Below are 23,078 nucleotides of genomic sequence, written 5' to 3'. Positions count from 1 at the left end.
ATTTCGCATTCTTATGATTACTGTGACTCACAGTCTGAGTAGTTTTTCTTGTACCAGTTAGGATTGGTGGTAAATCAAAAATTCATGTACATATTACATTGAATTACGTATAATATTCTTAAATATAATATATTCGAGAAAATATACACCAACTAGAGATAGATTTTAATAACTTGGACACGCATTCTCAAAATTTTAAATTTTGACATCACGTGTATATTCTACACTTAATCCAAATATTTCCCTGTGTAAATCAATAACTTCCCTCCTCCAAAAGACACCACATTTATGACTGTGCGATATCCGCATTTGAATATCGAAAATCGATAACGACAAAATATCAAAACTTGATTGATATATCGAAAAGTATCAAAATATGGATCGATATATCGAAATATCTCACACACCTAACCACATTTACGAAGATACTTGCATGCATGTCAGGTGAGGAAGAGGGCGTGCTAGTGTGAAATTTAAAGCTATATTGGCTTTTATTTATACAGTAAAACCTGCCTTCAACGGACCCTTTATTAAACGGAAAACTGTCTTAAACGGAAATATTTCACAGTCCCATGAATTTTGGAGTAAAAAAACATGTAAAAGGCCCTTCATTAAGCGGAGACTGTGTTATGCGGACAACGGAAAGCAAAATAAAACTTTAACGGAAAATTCTAAGTTTCAGACTACACGGATTAGAAATTTTTTTAGACATCATGTGAGAGGGCTAACATATACATTACACTGTCTGCGATAAACTCTTCATTCTTTTCTTAAATCTTTATGGACAATGTTGACCTTTGCCAACCACTACTCATATTCACTGGGATTTCACCCCCACAAGTTTCGGCTGGTCCTTCGGAGCATGTCAGCTGTCAGTCTTCTTTGTGTCAGCGTACTTCAGTTCCGCTTGTGTAGTGACTAGCGGCAGCCGACAAAAATAAGAAAACTGATAAAACAAGCATCTGGAAAATAGGAATTGACGCAACAGAGCAGTAGGAAAGAGTTCAGAGACTTTCAAAATTCCAGAGAAAGCTTTTCTGTATCCTGAACTATACCGCAGCCAAGCAGCAATGTATACAGAAAATCCTGCTTGACTACTGGGAAAAATAAACAAAACGTTTTTTGTGTATTAATCCGTAGAAGGAAGAAGTACTGTAATTGAATAAGTTACGTACACCTATATATATTCTCAGTATGTCCGTTATAAGCATTCTTTTAAAGGAAAGGTCTACCTTCATTAAGCGGAAACCTGACTTTAACGGAAATTTTTGAGGGTCCCGCTCGATTCCGCTGAAGACAGGTTTCACTGTAATAAAATCTGACAGGAAATTAAATTCACCCCGTAATTTTCAACTGTTTTTCAACCCAAGTAGTGGGTAATTGGAAAACCTCCAAGCAGGCACATACACAAGAATTTATTTTGGGGAGATCCAAAGCTTTTCGGGAAGATCCAAATTCAATTTAATAAATTCAGAGATGGATCTAGAAGGTAAAATCTGGGGCCCCACCCAGACCACAAACTATATTTCTAATAGGTATATCATAAGTTTAGTATACACTTTCAAGAATATATAAATAATGACAGAGTATTTTTGTCACAAAAACTGGGGACCTAGTCCTCCGGCCCCAGACTAGATTCGCCACTGGATAAATTATATTAACATTTGTAAAATCAATCCTAACATTAGAAGTTTTTTTTTTCAATAACGGGCTTTAAAAAACAGATTTTCAATCGCACATAACCTTTTTCCTATTTATTCGAAATAGTTTAAGTAACGCTGGCTAATACGGGCTGCTTTACCCGATGCTTGGGAGAAATATTTGTGCTCGAAAAAGTTTTTTTCATGATAGAATGGTAGTATATGTTTAGGAAAACGGAATATCGTTTTCAATCACGTAAGAAAAAGAAGCACGATTCTACGTTCTAGTAATAATTATTTTAAAAAGAGAACGAGTAACTATTTTATAACGTGAGATTTTTAAAAAAATCATCTCTCAGATGTTCAATTTACTGCAACCAGTAGTTACAGACTTACTTCTGGTTTCAATGTTGAATCTGACTAATTTGGAAGTCTACTGTATTATCTCAAATGTAAAATGAAACTCATTTGCTGTAAATTGTGTGTCACACTATTTTTCTTCGTCTTACGTTTCCCAATATTTCACGATTATTTTCATCTTCTCACCAAATTTTCTTTATTCTTCTCCGCACCGACACTAAGATGTTTTTTAACATGTTAACTGCCACGCTAGGAAAAAATGAAGTCCCTTGGGCCACGATTCGTTTTTGTGAATATATGTCATATTATGACATCATATTATTAAAAATGTGAAAAAAAAATATTTTTCATAGTTTAGTGAAAAAATGTTACTTTTAGTATTTTTTCTGAGTGAGTTATTGGCAACTCACGTGGCGCTAGGGTCACTTTGTACTACTATACACCACGTGAATAATATGTAACTCACGAGAAACTCCCTAAATTACGTTTTATAATTCCTTTTTTATTTCACTTTTTTGTTTGTTTGTTTGTTCCCAGAATAACTTCAACAATGTCATGTCACCCTATGCTGTTGTTTTTCCAAAAGCTAACACACACAAAGCCGAAACACCGTTCAACAGTTGCGCTCTTCTTTGAAGGCATTCGGCGGGCGACATAAAAGTTGGGAGAAAGGTGTCCATTCTCTGCGAAAACAATAAACTTTTTTCATTGCGCTGGTTTGCTATTTACTATCCAACGTTTATTTGTAGTTCAGAAAAGCAGAAGTACATAAGTACAAGGTTGTGTACGTGTTTCTTTACAAGAAAAAATATCTTGTATAAAAACTGCGGTGGCAAAATTTGGAAAAAGTTGTGAATCACATCTGTAGTCTCCTTTATGGCTTACTACATTTAGAAGGAAAAAAAAAATGTATATATATATATATATAATCTAGGCTGAGACAATTAGATTCATTAATCCTACAAATTTCTTATGTTCGACGTAAACATGCTATAATTTATTATGCACAACAATTATTTATTTCAAAAGAATTGACTTATTTACCTGCACATCCAAGAACTTGTGGCAATGCATTCCAGCGAGAAGTATAATACGTCTTTAGAATTTTGTCAAGTCATCCATGCATACTTTTAACTCAAATGTTATTGCTATTGTTTTGACAATAAAAGAGTGAATTTTCGAAGTTTAGTAACCAATTTATTTCTTTTATTAACAGACAACTGAGACTCTAACATCAACAATAACAGAGAAGAGAAGAAATAAACAAAATCCGTTTCTATCGGTGGAGTTAACTTCAAGAGGAAGAGTTTATGCAATTCTATTTGTTAATCTTATTTATTTATTTATTTATTTATTTTATTAGTAATTCACAGGTGTATTGCTATGTATATGGAACAGTACAATAAACGATGAACATTGTAAATACATCTAAGATCATTTACGTGATTAGTCTTAAGCTTAGAGACTTTATCGTTTGATCAGTCTAGATATCCTTTATTGATATATTTATCATATTTCGATCATACAGATCCTATGAACGTCTATTCATATAATAAAAAGTTCGCGGTAATACCCATTCACGGATTTTAATATTGTTCAATATTCAACAATTCGCCGATGTCTGTAATACATATCACTTAGTTAACAGGTGCTTTACATAAATAACAAACATATCATCACATTTCACGTAGAACATTCATTTTACATATGATTCGAATATTTGAGCATACGGACACAATTTCAGATTCAAATTACTATTATCCGTACGTTCTATCACCGGCATCAATTAAGTTTGAACATAATTAAATCATCATATATTATCAACTAATAAAAGAAAACCTACCCTAACTAACCTACACTAACTTAACCTAAATATTTTATTCAAAGCACTTCAATTTCATAATACATTCAAACTATTATATTTCCGTGAGGTATTAACCGTATTGTTATCTAGACTGAAGCATATGAGACAATTACTATATCGAATAATAATAAGTCATTGCTCAAAATCAGCGATTATTCCATTATAGCATATAGCTAGTATAATGAGTATTCACGGTTCGTTTACTGTCAAATTTTCCATATCTACGATCAACAACATGGATGACTATGTGGAAAAGACACTCATATAAATCTTTCAGAACATATTTGCGATAAGGTTAAATTTTACTCCCCCATAGGCCTACCCGGACTTGTGCAACTACCGGTATTTAGCTTCGCATGGTCAAGAAGTGAGATTTCCTCTGCAAAACTAACATCACTATAAACAGTTTAAATTTCCAAGATAATTGTTATAGTTAAGGTCACAAAGTCAGTACAAAATGGCAGTGTGCTTCTGAATCCCCATGAAATTTTATGTTTAAATTTATTTATATCACTTACATAATTGGCAAGTACCTATATTTCTAAAATTTACTAAGATTGTTCTAAAGACAGTTTTTCCTGAGGTTTATGGTCTAATTGCCCTTTTTTTCGGGTAGAATTTCGAAGTTTTGGTACTGCCTTATAAACACGAACTTACTTCACTTTTACTTACTTTTCACTGCACCGGAAGTCATAGCGCCCTCTAGGACAACTACTATTATTGTAACATATTTCCAGAGTTATATATATATGCAATTATTAAATCTCGTATTATTTCACTTCCTAAATTTCTAATTTAACTTCTAAATTCCGCTTTTGTCCCTTTTCTGTACATCCACAATAAATTTTATACTTAATTTGAACTACTGCACTTCCCGTTTCCTACTTCCGGAAGAAAAATAAACAAAGGAGGATTATGCTTTCTTGACAAGCATATTTACTTTCGGGCAGAACTTCGAAAAACTTGTAGTCAGTAAGTTTCCCTAATCTAAAGAACATTAACTTTTACTAAGTTTTAAGGAAATAAAAACACAACTTAAATGATTACTATACGTTTAACACAGATAGGCCTACTTTATTCACTCAGTTCGTAAACATGCATATTATGTGTTTCTGCTCTGCATGTCTAATCAACGCTATAATTATCCTCTTGAACCTTATTTACATGCTATAAAAGGGAATTTTGTATTATAATAAACAATCCTAAATACCGATAGTGTAATGCATAATCATAAACATAGTCAGCAGCCGTATTGTGTTCACCAGCTGTTGCAGATTAAGGATATACGGACCATAATACTTCCTCTCGAAAATAACCCATAGGTTTATCAGTTACTTAGTAATATACAATCTACGCTTTTATATATATATAAACGTACAAAATAATATTGTTACTGTTTACGGTAACAGTGAACTGTAACAATGTTCCCCGACGATTGGAGAAAAAAAAAATAAAAATAAAAATATATAAATAAAAAGAATTTTTTTTATTTTTTATTTTTTTTTTTATTTTTTTTTTTTTTATGTGGGATTTTGTAATAACTCTCGTTTCTTTTCCGCCGAACAATCGAACAGTTTGATATTCGACAGATTTTGACTTGGAACTTCTTTCCCATTTAAATCTGTTAGAGCTACATAGTTATTTTGTTTTCTTTTTACAATATACGGGCCGCTATATGTCGGCATATATTTATGAATCATTTTCTTATAACACAAATCGCGTAATAAATGTCAAATGCTCTGATTCAGATTTTAGACCTTTTATTTCTAAATTATTTTCTGGTTGCGGAGAGAGAAGTTCCATTAAGCAGACGTCGTTCTCCCCTAAGGACAACCGCTTACTATGTTTTCCGATCGATTAACAGTTCCAGCCGACGAATTATAAGAACTTCCCGAATTTACACCGATCGCAGAATATGGAGGATTTAAGGCAGAAGTTACCGTGGTAATTACAGGAACCGATAAAGGCGGATTAAACATTGTTACTGTTGGAAAATGGCCGTAAGGTGGTTTAAATCCATAAACAGTAGAAGGTAAGTATGGAGGAGGAATCATAGTGTAATCAGACACGGATACAGGAGTTGATCCCCCAGTAAGAAAAGGATTACGGTTTTGACAAGAATTGTCAATCCTAATTCTACCATTCCCATTTCTATAACTTACTCGATTGTTACCATTTCGGTTGGGCCCAAAATTTCGATTAGTATTATTATTAAAGTTACCTCTTCTGTACTTATTCCCCATTACAGGTTCTGTTTGTACAGCATTGTCCATTTTCACTTTCTTTGCTTGTTCAACACTAGTTTGCCTAATCATGGGTTTCTTCATCGCGGTTTTGAAATAATTAAAATTTTGTTTGTCCATATTCGAAGGATGACCTTCCATGTCTTCCAACCTTAACGTCAGTTCCTGAACTGTATTTACACTTCCTAATTTAAATATTTTAGCCTCTTCCGCAGGTAAACAATCTAAAATTAAATCTTTGAGTTCTTGTTCAGAAGGATAACTAACCACGGAATGGTAAGTATCAATTATGTACCATACAAAATCGGACAACGAGGCAAACTTTGATTTATCATACCTTAGAGAATAGAGCCGACGCTTTTGTGCCCTCTCTACTCTCGAAGATATGTATTGGCGCTTAAAAAGCTTTAAGAAATCTTTGAAAGTCTTAATTTTCTCCTCCACACTCCTATACCATGTCTTGGCGGATTTTTCCAAGCACCTATTTATGATGTATCTCCTATCTTTCTCCCTAAGTTTGTACATTTTCATTGTTTGTAATAAATCATCTAAGAAGATTCTAGCAGCACCCGGGCTTTTACCATCAAATTTAGGGAAGTGATGTAAATTCTTTAAATAATCCCCACATCGTCTTCCTGATGCTTTATCCTCCGAATGACTCTCATCCGTACTCTCATCATAATTCTTTCTACTCTTTCGGTTTTCTTTTCTTTTACAACCGGAATTACTATTTTCTCGACAACTTACACATCGGTTCACTGTTAATTTTCGCGTTTTCTTTGAATTCCGAGATACTTCATTATTTGAATAGCAATTGTTTTCATTATAATTGCTCTCGTCCTGTTCCGTACTATCTACAGAAATAGATAGGTCACTATCCTGATCACTCGTCTCCGAGACTACTCCTTTAACACGTGTTTTACATGCATTTCGTCTTTTAATCGACTTCCCGTCATTTTGCCTCGAGGTCGAAGCTATCGGTTTACTAATAGACGGAAGGCCGATTTCCCTATTTAGTCTCCCTTCGGTTCCGTCCTGTATTCCCGGCTCGGTAGCATATTTTTCGAACTTAGCATTCAGTTGACTTATATTTTCTTTGATAATATCTTCACATTTAGTCTGCACTTCCTGAACTTTCCTATCCATTATTCGATCCCATCTCTTTTCTCTTTCGGCACATTTCTCCGAATTAATTCTAATTTCTTTAACCGTTTCCTGTTCTAATAGTTTTACATTGACCGAAATTGTCTCATTTGCTTCTTTCAGTTGATTGTACTGTTCCCTAACTTGTCCTAAATCTGTTATACAATTTTCCTGAAAACTATTTACCTCCACTCTTAATTTATCAAAATCATTTGCTAACACATTCATTTCAGTGCCAATATTTTCCGAAATCGATACAATATTTTGACCTAATTCTTTTTCCATATTTGATAAATTTTCTTTAGTTTTGTCCAAATCACCTTTAACCTTATTTATACCTTCAGCACATTTAGTTTTTGTTTCATTTAAACTTTCAGTCAATTGAGTTTTTACCATTTGGATTTCCGATCTTACCGCTAATAACTCAGTGGACACCTTCTTATCTAAATTACCAATGGATACTTTCATTGAGTCAATATTCGAATTTACTTCAGCTTTGACTGCTTTCACTTCTGAATCTAAATTACCAATGGATACTTTCATTGAGTCAATATTCGAATTTACTTCAGCTTTGACTGCTTTCACTTCTGAATTAACCGATTTTATTTCCACTGTCACACTATCAATCTTCGAATTAACCTCAGTTATCATTCGATTTTGATTAGCTATTAAATCTTTTAAAGTTTCGAGAAGAGGTCCTCCTCCAATCTCAATCTCCGGTATTTGCTTTCGATGGCCAACTCCAACCCCCCCTATAGAAGCGTCAGGGTTGCAGGATTCACCGACCATTTGGGATCTTCCGTCACTAATGATGCTATTATTAGCATCATGACCAATAGACTGAGCGATTTCATGTGATCTATCACTTGCTCTTATTTCTTTATCACACGTTTCACATAACCATTGTCCACCATTTTGTTTGATCAAATCAATGTCGTCTTTCGACATCCCAATACAAGTTACATGGAAGAATGTGTTACATTTATCACACCCCACTGATTCTTCCTCATTTGCATTTTCTTTACGCTTACAACACTTATAAAGTCTTGGATCAATATTACTAGCACCGCCAGTAACAATCATTACTTCATAGAACATTCAGTTGCACAAATCCCAGGCAAGCATATGAAAGGATTAACACCATAAATTGAACATTTTATTATTATTAAATTTAACCTTATCGCTTCTCACCAGAAATGATCATCCCACCTTATCGTTATATCCCACGCTGGGTCGCCACTTTATGTAGTCTCCTTTATGGCTTACTACATTTAGAAGGAAAAAAAAATGTATATATATATATATATAATCTAGGCTGAGACAATTAGATTCATTAATCCTACAAATTTCTTATGTTCGACGTAAACATGCTATAATTTATTATGCACAACAATTATTTATTTCAAAAGAATTGACTTATTTACCTGCACATCCAAGAACTTGTGGCAATGCATTCCAGCGAGAAGTATAATACGTCTTTAGAATTTTGTCAAGTCATCCATGCATACTTTTAACTCAAATGTTATTGCTATTGTTTTGACAATAAAAGAGTGAATTTTCGAAGTTTAGTAACCAATTTATTTCTTTTATTAACAGACAACTGAGACTCTAACATCAACAATAACAGAGAAGAGAAGAAATAAACAAAATCCGTTTCTATCGGTGGAGTTAACTTCAAGAGGAAGAGTTTATGCAATTCTATTTGTTAATCTTATTTATTTATTTATTTATTTATTTTATTAGTAATTCACAGGTGTATTGCTATGTATATGGAACAGTACAATAAACGATGAACATTGTAAATACATCTAAGATCATTTACGTGATTAGTCTTAAGCTTAGAGACTTTATCGTTTGATCAGTCTAGATATCCTTTATTGATATATTTATCATATTTCGATCATACAGATCCTATGAACGTCTATTCATATAATAAAAAGTTCGCGGTAATACCCATTCACGGATTTTAATATTATTCAATATTCAACAATTCGCCGATGTCTGTAATACATATCACTTAGTTAACAGGTGCTTTACATAAATAACAAACATATCATCACATTTCACGTAGAACATTCATTTTACATATGATTCGAATATTTGAGCATACGGACACAATTTCAGATTCAAATTACTATTATCCGTACGTTCTATCACCGGCATCAATTAAGTTTGAACATAATTAAATCATCATATATTATCAACTAATAAAAGAAAACCTACCCTAACTAACCTACACTAACTTAACCTAAATATTTTATTCAAAGCACTTCAATTTCATAATACATTCAAACTATTATATTTCCGTGAGGTATTAACCGTATTGTTATCTAGACTGAAGCATATGAGACAATTACTATATCGAATAATAATAAGTCATTGCTCAAAATCAGCGATTATTCCATTATAGCATATAGCTAGTATAATGAGTATTCACGGTTCGTTTACTGTCAAATTTTCCATATCTACGATCAACAACATGGATGACTATGTGGAAAAGACACTCATATAAATCTTTCAGAACATATTTGCGATAAGGTTAAATTTTACTCCCCCATAGGCCTACCCGGACTTGTGCAACTACCGGTATTTAGCTTCGCATGGTCAAGAAGTGAGATTTCCTCTGCAAAACTAACATCACTATAAACAGTTTAAATTTCCAAGATAATTGTTATAGTTAAGGTCACAAAGTCAGTACAAAATGGCAGTGTGCTTCTGAATCCCCATGAAATTTTATGTTTAAATTTATTTATATCACTTACATAATTGGCAAGTACCTATATTTCTAAAATTTACTAAGATTGTTCTAAAGACAGTTTTTCCTGAGGTTTATGGTCTAATTGCCCTTTTTTTCGGGTAGAATTTCGAAGTTTTGGTACTGCCTTATAAACACGAACTTACTTCACTTTTACTTACTTTTCACTGCACCGGAAGTCATAGCGCCCTCTAGGACAACTACTATTATTGTAACATATTTCCAGAGTTATATATATATGCAATTATTAAATCTCGTATTATTTCACTTCCTAAATTTCTAATTTAACTTCTAAATTCCGCTTTTGTCCCTTTTCTGTACATCCACAATAAATTTTATACTTAATTTGAACTACTGCACTTCCCGTTTCCTACTTCCGGAAGAAAAATAAACAAAGGAGGATTATGCTTTCTTGACAAGCATATTTACTTTCGGGCAGAACTTCGAAAAACTTGTAGTCAGTAAGTTTCCCTAATCTAAAGAACATTAACTTTTACTAAGTTTTAAGGAAATAAAAACACAACTTAAATGATTACTATACGTTTAACACAGATAGGCCTACTTTATTCACTCAGTTCGTAAACATGCATATTATGTGTTTCTGCTCTGCATGTCTAATCAACGCTATAATTATCCTCTTGAACCTTATTTACATGCTATAAAAGGGAATTTTGTATTATAATAAACAATCCTAAATACCGATAGTGTAATGCATAATCATAAACATAGTCAGCAGCCGTATTGTGTTCACCAGCTGTTGCAGATTAAGGATATACGGACCATAATACTTCCTCTCGAAAATAACCCATAGGTTTATCAGTTACTTAGTAATATACAATCTACGCTTTTATATATATATAAACGTACAAAATAATATTGTTACTGTTTACGGTAACAGTGAACTGTAACACATCTTGGATATGAGCGACGAAGAAGTTGGACTGAGTACCGACCTACTGAAGAGAGTGATACTTCAAATACGCGCTTGCATCTTTTGGACACAGCCTTAGTTGCATCTATTTTCTCGAACAATTGCAAGTCTCCTAACAGTAAACGATCCAAACTTGCTTCAGAGACTGTGAGTAATGATCCTAATTCAAATACTTCAAATTCAGATAAGTATGTGTCAGTTTCAAGTGATGCAAGTGGAATGGTGTTGGATGGGAATGAAAAACCAGAACTATTATCAGAATGTTTGCAGTGATCAAACAAATAGTGTGAATGAAGACAGTTCCGTTCCACTTACAATGACTTAAGTCGGTCAGTGTATGATGGACCTTCTCAGCCTCGAAGAACTGTTTACAACCAAACTACGATAAATAATAAGGTAAGTTTTAACAGTGGCTAGTACGATAAATACAAGTTTAGAGAATATTCTGAACAGGGAGATGCAGTATTCTGCTTGTCTTGCAATTTCCCACCCACCTCTGGTAATGCAGATCCCAACGAATGGTGGGAAGGCAAAAAAGGAAAGAAAGATAATGTAGATTATGGACAGCATATGATACAATGTATGCCTCTAGAATCGCCACTGTACAAAAGATCTTAGAACTGGGATATAAACCCGTGGAAATATTTGAAATTTGGGACTATGACATTGAGCAATATCACTAAATAGGTGGCCTGTTCACAGAATATTTTTTTCTCTCAAATCAAAAATGAAAGCATCTGGATGGCCAAGTCACCGAAGAACATAGAACCAAATTTATACAAACCATCCTTGAGCATGAAGGCATTGTTTTGGGCCCCACCAAAATTGACAATAATCCTGCTTGATGCATATAAATGACGCAATGATGCATATAAATGATAACTGAATACATGTCATCCATTCTTCCAACAAAAATGAATTCAATTTATAAATTACTAAGTGAAAATTTGTTACTTTTATCACTAAATTTCGGTTCTATTAATGAATAAATGAATATTCATTAAATAGGCAATAGAACTGTTTTGTATTGATACACAGGGTCCGGTAGAGATACCTGATAGTTTTCAAATTGAAATTGTGACCAGATTGATTATTTCACATACGGTCTTTTATTTCCGAATTGAACAAGAACTCAAGGCGTTTCGCTCACAACAAGAACTTATGAAACATACCGCATACTTTTTGAAAGTTACATTTTAAAATTTTATCAGATATTTTTTCCCATGTACTTACGGCTGGCCTAAATTAACCTGATTGTTTAAGTTGAAAGTTGCATTATAACCAATTTCAATTCTTTTAATCGTCATGTAACTTTCTTCAGTCAGAAGAACACCGAGCATATATCTTGAATACATTTAAAAAAAATAAATAAATAAAATCACTAGTTGGTGCTCAGGGTGAATTTCGCTGGCAATTCAACATTCACTTATCGGAAACACAGTGTTCCAAGCATGCGCGCAGACTACGTGGGTGCTCCGGGGCTCCAGCACCCACACAAATAACCTTGTGGGTGCACCGCACCCACAAGATTTTAGTTTGATATAAACAAAATAAAATAAATATTACTCATTTGCCACTATCAAAAAATAATAAGCAACTAAAACATTGAGATGGAAGTTAAAATTTCCTCTAAAGCAGAATTGTTTCAAATGGGTTTCTGCGAAGGCAACCAAGCAATGCACTCCCTCTTTGCCTGTCTCTGACCTAGTCAAAGGCAATCCCCACAATAAAAAACTGAACTATATTGTGAATAGAATCACATATTTTCGGCTTGCGTCACAGCACAGCCCTTTATGACAATGCTCATAAGAGATTTTAACTAAAAGGAAATCAATCAAAAAATATTGAAACTCCCTTGAAAGCATATAACACGTCCCGCCATTGATACGCACCCACATAAATTTTGCAAATTCGGCGCCGTTGGTTCCAAGCTGTAAGACATTCCTGTTGGGGATTCGGAACTTTTGGGAAACAAGTTCCGCCTTAATAGACTTTGAAGAAATCCTCGTACCGTTCCACAATAGAGAAAAATGTTAAGTTGATTTTGAGTTTTACGTCCCTTTCAGCAGCGAGACTATGTGTATGAGACAGGATCTACTAATTAACGTGGAATCCGAACCACATGAGCTCCCACCAGGAATTCGAATCCGGGTCTCCCACGCCAAAGGCGCGTACGCTAACCGCTTAGCTACGAAGGAGCTCCAATAGAGAAAAATGTGTTGACAATGGGAGAAATCATTTGAAAAATGTAAATTTTCCAAAAGTAGAAGCAGTATGTTTTATATCTAATTGCTGTAGGCAAAACGCTTCAAGTTACAGTTCAGTTTGTAAATACAGTAAACAATTGGTTATCCGCGCTCTTCCTTTTATTTTATTTTATTTATTTATTTATTTGTGACACTAAATGGCAATATGGTATAAAAATTTCAATCACAAATAATGAAATGTTTTAATATGAAAGAACAAAAATATTTTTGTGTGAAAAAGTAAAATTAGAAAAACTGCAGCTTCTTAAGTCACAATTACACATATAAACAAAAACTGTTCAAAAGCATTTACGTGTTACTTTATGTCCTCTTTCGGTCATTTTACAGATTATTAGCAGTTTCCGCGCCATCCAATTCCTTTGCGTAAGTTTACTATAAAACAATCAATCTAGTTACAATTTCGGTTTGGAAATCATCAATTTTTTTCTGCTAGACCTTGTATAATGTTCTTAAATGAACATCAAACAATGTCGCAAAGACTCGATAATGGTGAATTGTTTTAGAAATTATTGGGCTAGGAAAGATGTAGTGTTTGAGTGAAATTTATCTTGCAGGCTTAAATAATTATTATCAAGTTATCAGCACAAGTTAATACTAGTATAATACACACATGTACTTAACAGCGTGCATTTTAGCACAAACAACACATGTTCAGTTTTATCAATATCTGATAACATCCTCATGGCTAGAATGTTCGCTTTTGGCCCAAGCGTTTTCGTAAACGCCTCGCTCGGACTCTTGAGTAGTGGCGGTGAAACGCTCTACCACTGAACCACCGAAAGAACTAAAGCAAAAGCCTTATGAGTAGGGCTCGGAAGTTGAAGACCTAAAAATTGTCTAAAAAGGGCCTATAAGAAGACCTAAAAAGGACCTAAAAACTGGAAAAAAGGACGTAAAAATAAGACCCAATTTAATTGAATTACATATTTAATGAATATAATGCTCAAGAAATACAAGCTTCTGGTAAGTTAACGGTCTCTCCAAGTACAAACTAAAATAAGAATTCTTCCCCACCCTCACCCCCCTTGCTGTAGGACATTGTTACGCCTCATTATCTGACTTGTGATTGTTGCAGATCTGGTCTTATTAGTTCAGTCGTTGAAGAATGTCATCTTTTGAATTTTCTTTACTAAAGAAAAGATGTTTAAGATGTGGTGGTGATTCGAGTTAATAACCAGTAAATTTATTTCGAAAGATGAAGTGCAAAAAAAGACGTTAAGACCTAGAAAAGCTTAAAAAAGAAAAAAAAAAGACCAATAAACATAAAAACGCCGAAAAAGGCAAAGGACAAATAAAATCCACCATTTTCTGACCTACAATGACCGAAAGTTAACATATATTATGTTAAGCCTCGTCTTCCGAGCACTCGTAAAAAAGAGGATTTTTCCTCAACTTCCGGGCCCTACTTACGAGAATCAAGTTTCATAACATGAAGAACCCCCACACCTGTTTTTCGTCGCCACTATTTGGATTTCACTTTAGGTTCTATTCTACCCTCTGTGGTTTGTAAGATCGTAAAGCAAAATATACTTTGCTAATATAAACATTGAGCACATTCCTCTTCCACATTTCTTAGTGATGCGCACATTTTCTAGCGACGCCCATGATGTCGAAAGCATTGTCGGTTAACTTTTAAATATATTTGAACTGATATTTACATACTTATCATTGACAACCCTATATATCTATATTTTAAATTAGCATATATATATATATCAGAACCATTAACTATTACAAAATTTGTAAAACTATATGTAAGCGGTACGACAGATTAATTAAATACTTACTTGAACAATGTATTATTCGCAAAACGTGCAATGTAACATCAAAGAGAGCGAGTCAACAGCTGCTTCCTTTCATGCAACAAGCATGAATGGTATGTTTACTGCGACCCCAGAGACGTCAAGCGGAGATAACTTTGTCACATTAATCCTATTACGTAACATACAGATGCACAATGAAGTATTTCGCCCGTGGCGTCAGTAGAAATTCACTTCGAAGGGAAGCAATACTACGAACTATATTACGTAAAAGAGTGTTTATCGTGCCGCTTATTGTTGCAGATTATTAAAATATTCAAAAACGTTCAGTAGCCCTTTCGAACAGCCGCTCTAATATATATTTCCAACGTTAGGTAAATGTTCTGAAATAATGAACGGAAAAGAAACACCGACAATTGTATTAATTAAAAATGAGAAAGGATCTTACAAGGGATTGTTGACGGTAGAGGACAGGTTCTGGGCGATAGTTGGCAGTTAATTGAAGTACAAGCGAAATAAAAACAGAAGAAGGACGATGTTTTCTGTCGTTTTTTCCCCTTAAAGGGTTTCAGTGGACGTGTGTGAAGTTACTCCCCCCCCCTCCCAATACACACACATTTTAATTGTTTTGAAGAAAAATTCGTTTATTTCGAAAAACATAATGATATATTTATAAAGGCAAGTAACTTATGGGGGCAGGAAGGACCCCTTCATTTAAACTTCCTGCGGGTCGAAGTGGGCCCTCTTTAAGATAAAACTTCATACTAGAGGTCTGCATAGGCTCAGGCTGAGCACTCGGGTTTAGACCCGACACGGTCCGTGGGCCGGACTCGGGCCTACAAAGTATAGATCACTTCGCCTCGAGCCGTAAATTTTTAAATACACAACCTTATTTCTCTCGCCTTTTTCGGACCCAACTTTGTAAATATACTGCAGAACGATATTTATGACCGTTCTTTCTGGAGTACTTTTAAAGCACATTTAAATTTGTAACTTGAGACGCCCATACAAAAAATCTTATTATCATTGTGCAATTGAGAGTATAACTGTGTAGTGGAGACGAAAACTGAAATGAACATGTTTAGCCTATCTGTGAGTGAAAATTTGAGTAGCCAGAGTGTGGATTCCATTCTTTTTCTTCACAGTAATAGACAATGACTGCTTTGAGGACTATTAGAGTGAGTTCAGTACACATCCTTTTGCATAAGAATTTGCACACATTGACACTTTGTTTTAAATATTTGAAGTATTCATTTCAAGTTGGTCATTTCATGAGCATTTATATAAATGAAATGAAATATTTAGTTTGACGTCCCACGTTTATGCACCGAGGCTAAGGGAAATGGAATTTATATAAATGACCGTTTTCTTTAGAGAATTCATATAGTTAGTAAGTGTAAACAATAACATTTAATGCGTTATTCTTTCTGAATCATGTAAGCATTTAAAATGCAAAATTAAACTTCTAATTAAATAAAAATGCAATCTTGCGTTAATTATTAAGTTTCTCTAATTCGGGCTTATTTAGAGCTCATTGATTATCACATGAGCTCCAACCGGGCTCGAACCTACAGGCTAAAACATATTCCGGACTCTGGTCGGCTCTCACATTATAAATTCACGGGCCAGGCCGGGCCGGGGCTAAAAATTCTGGCCCGTGCAGACTTCTACTATACGAACAAGAACATATGAGTGAAGCATGGTATAGCTTCACCATATCCCGGAAAACGACACAAATATGATATCTTAAATGAAGCGAAAATGTGCTATGGTCTCATTTCAGTAAAATATTTACTATTAGGGCCTCCGGAAATAATATATACCTAGGTAGACTCTACTTTCTTAAGGCCTCAAGTTGTATCAATATTATTCCCTCAATGTAACTTGTAAGGCATGGAATGGGCCCGCCATAGACCATTTCCAAAACAACTTAAAACAATTTTAAATGTTGCTGCTCTCCATCATCTGTACAAGATACTTCCTAAGATAAAACATAAATGTAATCTGAACTCTTCAGTAAAATGCTAGCTGGTACCCAAGAAGTAATAAAAATATTTATTAAGGTTTTAAATTCTCAGGGGTCCAAACTTCATATTTTGTATTTTAATAAGGGTCCCAACTTCATATTTTTCTATAGGCAATCCAAATAGCAATGCTTGTCTCCCCAGGAAAATTTCCGAGTTACAGCGCTGTTTACAAAATAAAGTGGAGGAGATCAACTTCACATTGCTCTCCCCCATCTTTAAATTAGCAAACCCCAAGCCATTAATTTATTATTGATTATTCTGAAGAAAAATAATTTGTTTCAATAAACACAAAGATATATTTACAAAATAAAGTCGGGGGGCCAACTTCCAAATTTCGATTAAAAACTGAAACCCATTGTTTGTTTCGAGAAACGTAAAGACTACTTTAGAAAATTAAGTTAGAGTGTGGCAAACTTTGCACTGGTCCCTCCACTTTCAAAGGCAAATTGGGTACGGTCATTTAGGTTTAAGGTCAGAGTGCAAAACACACCACGAGGAAAAGTGCAAAAGCATTGCAAATTTTATGAAAAGAAGACATTTTTCGATTTTTTTTTTTTTTTTTTTTTTTTTTAGGTACATTATATTCACTTCAGGGGGCTGGTTCCAACGCATGATACACAATAATGTCTTTTACAAATAATAATATTTGCAAACCAGAATGGTGACTACTCTTGTTCACGCACAAATGACATTGTAAAAAGTGCAAATTGCGCCACTTTCTACGAGACTAGTCCCCACTTTGGTCGTTGCCGAATTTTTTACTTACCTTATATTCATTCTAGGGAGCCATTAGAATCAGCCCTCTAGAAAAAATTTAAGGTACGTAGAAAATTGACTGCAATCAAATTGCGCACATTTTTAGATTTTGCGCACATTTTAATAGTAATTGTTTTGCATTAAATATTATTTTCATCAAAATGTATATTATTTGCAACTTCGTTTATGTGATAGTCATTTGCTCCCCTTGTAAAAATTTCTGCTAGCGTTTTGCCATGTAGACCTATTTCGTATGTCTACCTTTCTACTACCTGATTTACATATTTTAAAAATGCACTAAACTGACAGGAAGTTGGAATTTACTATATAAACCCAGGTGTGAGTTGAGAGCCGTGTAGGTCCCATAGGACCTACATGTCTACTTTGTATTTTTACCTCCTTAGGAGGCCTTTGGTCCAACCGTGGTGAGATTTTCCCATTAGAAACCATCGACGTGGCCGCTTCGAACGATTTGTGTTCTGTAGGTTCATTAATATTTCATTTCTAATTTTTTTTTTAGTTTACAAAATTATTATAGCGGCCCATGAAAAAAAAAATTCACAGTGGCGCTCGACGTGTTAATGCATTCACACTAAGCTTACGATAGTAATCATATCAATAAGACAAATTAATCTTCTTGTGATGGATTTACGTTACTGCGATTCGACTGTAGTCAAAACAACAATAAGTAATTTTAAGGATAATATTTCGTCTCACTTTTCTCGAGATTCCAATTTTTTTTTTCTTTTTTTTTCTATTTGGACGCATGTCTAATGATTTCTAAGTTGTCAGTCTCATTATTAGGAAAACCGGATGAGCTATTTGAAATGAATTTTTGAAAACAGTTAGCACTTGGGCCGACATGGTTTCTTTGTCATTTCACTTTGATTGAAGTATGTGATCTAAAAGGAAACGGGGTTTAAATTTTTCGTAAAGATTAATGCCATAAATATATTCTTGCCGTGCGAAGAACGGAAGATGTTGAAATAGAGGTCCGAGACCGTAGACTAAGCAAATGTAGTTATCTGAGGGCAAAGATCCCAGCTAACCTAAGGCTACTTTACTATAATTTCCTTCAATACAACTTATTTAAATTATCTATACCATACATAACATAAGAAATTAATGTTATTTACTGAAATAATTGTGAGTAGAAAATGATTTTTTTTTGATACAATATCACTTGCGGTCATTTATTTTTTTATGTCTTTTTAAGTATTTTAAAGAATCCAATTTTTTCTCCAAAAATCCAACAATGACTCAGATACATAGTTTTGCCTCCGTAATCCAATAATGGGATATTGAGAACGTGACAACTGATGTAATTGAATCCTAAATTGAAAGCGAATATATATAGTTGAGAAACATTCAGGATTCCTTTTACATAAATGATTCATGAAAAACTTTCATTCATAGAATTCCATATTAAAATTTACTTAACTAGTGTGGCAATATCGCGTTTACTTTGTCAAATATGAAGATCACATCCCCTCGTTCTGACTGTTAACCAAGATTTCCTTGTTATGAATTCCAAGTTGTTGATCAATAGCAAGATAAAGTACTTGAGAAGACTACGTTTCAAAAAACTATCCTTGAGGGAATAATCCAATACCTATTTTACCATGTTGTGTTTCTGAATCTTCGCACTTTTAATTTATAATTTAAATAATAATAATAATAATAATAATAATAATAATAATAATAATAATAATAATAATAATAATAATAATAATAATAATAATAATAATAATAATAATAATAATATAGTGGTCAGGGGTGCACGGTGGGACATCGTCCTCCCACTTCCAGAAAATATATGTGGCGTCCTCCCACTTTCTAAACAAAAAAAAAAAAAAAAACAATGACCAAAGATTAGCACAGGGGACGGCGTAACGTCATACGTCCCCCTATCTTTTCAGATCCATTTTTACCCCTGCTAGTGGTGGTCAATCAATACAAACAACGTTTACTCCTTGTTGGCTTTATCAACTAACTACTCGTAGTTTAATTGCTTGGAGGAGTTTCGGACAATTTTGGATGTATTTCGTTGAGAAAATAAGGATGATACTTTGTATTTTTCAAATAAATGTTATTTAATTTTTACTTTCGAGCTACAAAAGAAGAGAAAAAGGTATGGTGATTCTGAGAGAAATCGAATTCGAGATTTCAATGCATTTACACATACCGAAAAACCGATTTTTTGATGACTGTTCGTCTGTTCGTTCGTCTGTCCGTCCGTTCAGGGATGCGCACGAGCCGAGACATATCTCGAATCTCATCTGCACTTGTATTAAACATGATACGAGATTCGAGTAGAGACCTATTTTGAGGAATTGAAGACGAGGCGTCTCAGATATCATTCTCGACTCAAATTTTCGACTCAAGATACAATAAGAGTCAAAATGGCTCGCGATAAATCCCATCTCGTCTCGAATTCTCATAAAGTTGATATAATTCACAAATTATTTCGAAAAATAATTTACTCAGAAAATACTATCTGTCTTGGAACCTAACTTAATAGTTAACTTTTCGAAAAGGTGCTTGAATCTTAATCCCACTTCAGTTAATTTGAACCCAAAAGTTGTGTCGTGATAATTGATAGTATTTACTTCAAATATATTGATAATAATACTTAAGCTTCTATGAAGTTATCTAGTTTATATGTATAAAAATAATAATAAACTGTACTTTATTAGTTCTCTGAACGAGCAATTGGCAATCTGTAGTACTTTAAAATTGAATCGTTGAGTTCGAAAACCAATCATCTTCATCGAAACTAATTTTAGAAGAGAGACAAGCAAAACTAAATTAGTCAATAGGTTTCTGACATATAGGATTGTTTTCATTTTTGGACCGTAGAATATATAAGGTCAAGACTACTCTGTCCGCACACACTCCCTTCTTCTGAACGTATACTATTGACGGGGTTGCCAGTCCTGTATTATTTGCCAAGTCTCGTATACGACGTTTACTTAAAGAACAGAAGAAGTAGAAGAAGAAGAAGAAGAAAATTATTACTATTCTGATTGTCACGAAGCTTTGCACTCCTTGTAAACAATGCAGACTGCAGTGCAGAAATGTTGCCAACTAATTAAACAAAAAATGTTATATGTAATTTTGTGCTAAGAAATGAATAAACAAACAAGGGGGGAAAACAATGAGATTAAAAATAAAATTGCATGGGCTTGTGATAAGAGAATCAGGAACCATTTTCTCCCATTTGCAGTGGCGTACGCACTGCTCTCCTGAATCTTTGAACTACTATATAAACGCAGACACGCATCAGGAGGAAGAAGGGCAGAATGTTGAATTTCTTCTACCAGTGTAAATTACAGCTAAAACTTACTATTCCCACTCCTAACGTTTCCTCTAGCTGAGAATCTACCTAAAATGTTAGGATTCAGAGCCACTATTACATGATGACTTAGTTTTCCTACTAGCAGATCTATGGTTGGATGGATGGATTAAAGTTTATCGTCCCCTTCAACAACAAGGTTCTATAAGATTTGGACCTACAGCCGAACGAGTGATCCGATCTACATGAATTTCCTCCGGAAATCGAACGCGGGTCTCCCGCCCGACGACAGGTACGCGGATCATATAGCCACACAGGAGTTAATTATCAGATCTAGAAACATGTGTAGTAGTACTCACAACTTATATTCAAAATTGAGCTCTTGGGGGGCCGCGGTGGCTCAGTGATAGAGCGTTCACCTCTGGCACACGGGGTTCCAGGTTCGATCCCAGTTCACGCCAAGTGAACCTTGTGGTAGACAAACACCATGTGCGTGGGTTTCCTCTGGGTACTTCAGTTTCCTCCCACTTTCTTCATTCCAACATTTCATTCATGTTTTCATCATCACCGTCTCCTTTAGCCTAGCCTGCATAATCATGGGATGTAAAACTCAAAAGATTTTATTTCATTTTATTTCAAAATTGAGCTCCGTGTACGTTTCCATTACAGGCGAGCGAGTGTTTGGAACAAGCAATTATTCATTCTGCAAGAACTTTAAAATTACTGAGTTTACTTATTTATTGAATAGAGAATTTATTATTTTATTTCCTTTGTTATATGTAATAAAATATCTATAAAATATATTTTGAATCCTCGTGACTTATCCTTTCATTTGATATGTAACAGAAAAGTTACTCCATAAACTAATATCAGTCATGAGAGTATGAAGAGACTATCGACATCTTATTCAACAAATTCCAAGAATCTTTTCAGATTCTACACAGGAATAAAGACACATTATTTAACATACACATAGTACCTCCTCTTAATTTCACTGCAGCCAGAAAAAATAAGACTCAAATGTTATGAACATTCCTATCCAATATTATAAAAATTCTTAAATGTTGAAGATTCCTTTGTACATTATTTCATTTCTGGCACCGAATATTCGGTTTTTGCATCTTTTAAATGGTCATTAATTCTGATTGCATTTTATAAAGGCGATATACAAATTATAACTGAAAAAATTAGCCTCATATTACTTCGTAATGAATCAATAAAACAGGTTTTATCCTCTTTAACTTCTCTCTATCCCCCCTCTCTCTCTCTTTCTTTAATTGACTATTTCCTCATCTCTAATGAAAGGTCAAACAAAGATCTGAACTACTATATGGAACTTATCTTCAATAAGAACAGCGAGTTCACTTGATTTCTCTTTTTCAGTTTCTTAGCCCATTTTCATGAAATGACACAACTGTTTGATAACCATTCTTTGTGAAAAACTGAAAAATAACTATGAGTTAGCAACATTGAAAATGAGACTAATAACAGTTTATTCTTCCATGAGCAAATAGTACACAACAAATGCAATGTATTATGGTAATTAATGTATTGTTAAGGCACAGTAAGAACATTTAGGTTCCGACTCAAAGTATGTATCTATATGGGATCGAAATCTTGAACCAAAATCGAATTTGTATGAGAAAACTGTTACAACAGATGACAAAACACACGAAGTGCGCGCCACAATTTAAAGATGTCGCCTAAGGAAGCCAGCAGGTTACCTGCTGCTCCGAGTTATTCTGTTAAACATAAACATGGCAAACCCGTAAGTGCAGAAGAAAAGCAAATACTTTATCAAACGATATCAACGTTGTTCAATTCACTTGAAGAAAATTAAGACCTATAATAGCTAATTTTCATGTTCTCATAGAATATTTATTTACTTACTTTGTAGTACTGAAGTTAGTATTTGTACATTCGCATGCTATACAATGTAAGAAAGCACATCAATAAATTGAACTTAAGGGGGAAAAGTACCATTTGTTTTTCATGGATATGCATAATGATTTAGGTTATAGATCAAAAAGAAATAAT

The 23,078-nt window shown here is 34.0% G+C and overlaps 1 protein-coding gene across 1 annotated transcript in view; it reads right to left on the bottom strand.

The window, feature by feature from the left end:
* LOC145691789 (L-serine dehydratase/L-threonine deaminase-like) overlaps nt 1-15,130 on the bottom strand; it is a 71,831-nt gene extending 56,701 nt beyond the window's left edge. Inside the window, exon 1 of the mRNA XM_081767099.1 lies at nt 14,991-15,130. The gene's annotated coding sequence lies outside the window, so the exon portion shown is untranslated. The remainder of the gene's footprint in view (nt 1-14,990) is intronic.
* Between the last annotated feature and the right edge of the window lie 7,948 nt (nt 15,131-23,078).

The sequence above is a fragment of the Thermobia domestica genome, chromosome 8 (genome assembly GCF_964235325.1).
Source record: "Thermobia domestica chromosome 8, izTheDome1.hap1.1, whole genome shotgun sequence".
Lineage (NCBI taxonomy): Eukaryota > Metazoa > Arthropoda > Insecta > Zygentoma > Lepismatidae > Thermobia > Thermobia domestica.
Note: the sequence above shows the minus strand (reverse complement) of the source record. Positions and strands in the feature narration are given on the sequence as shown.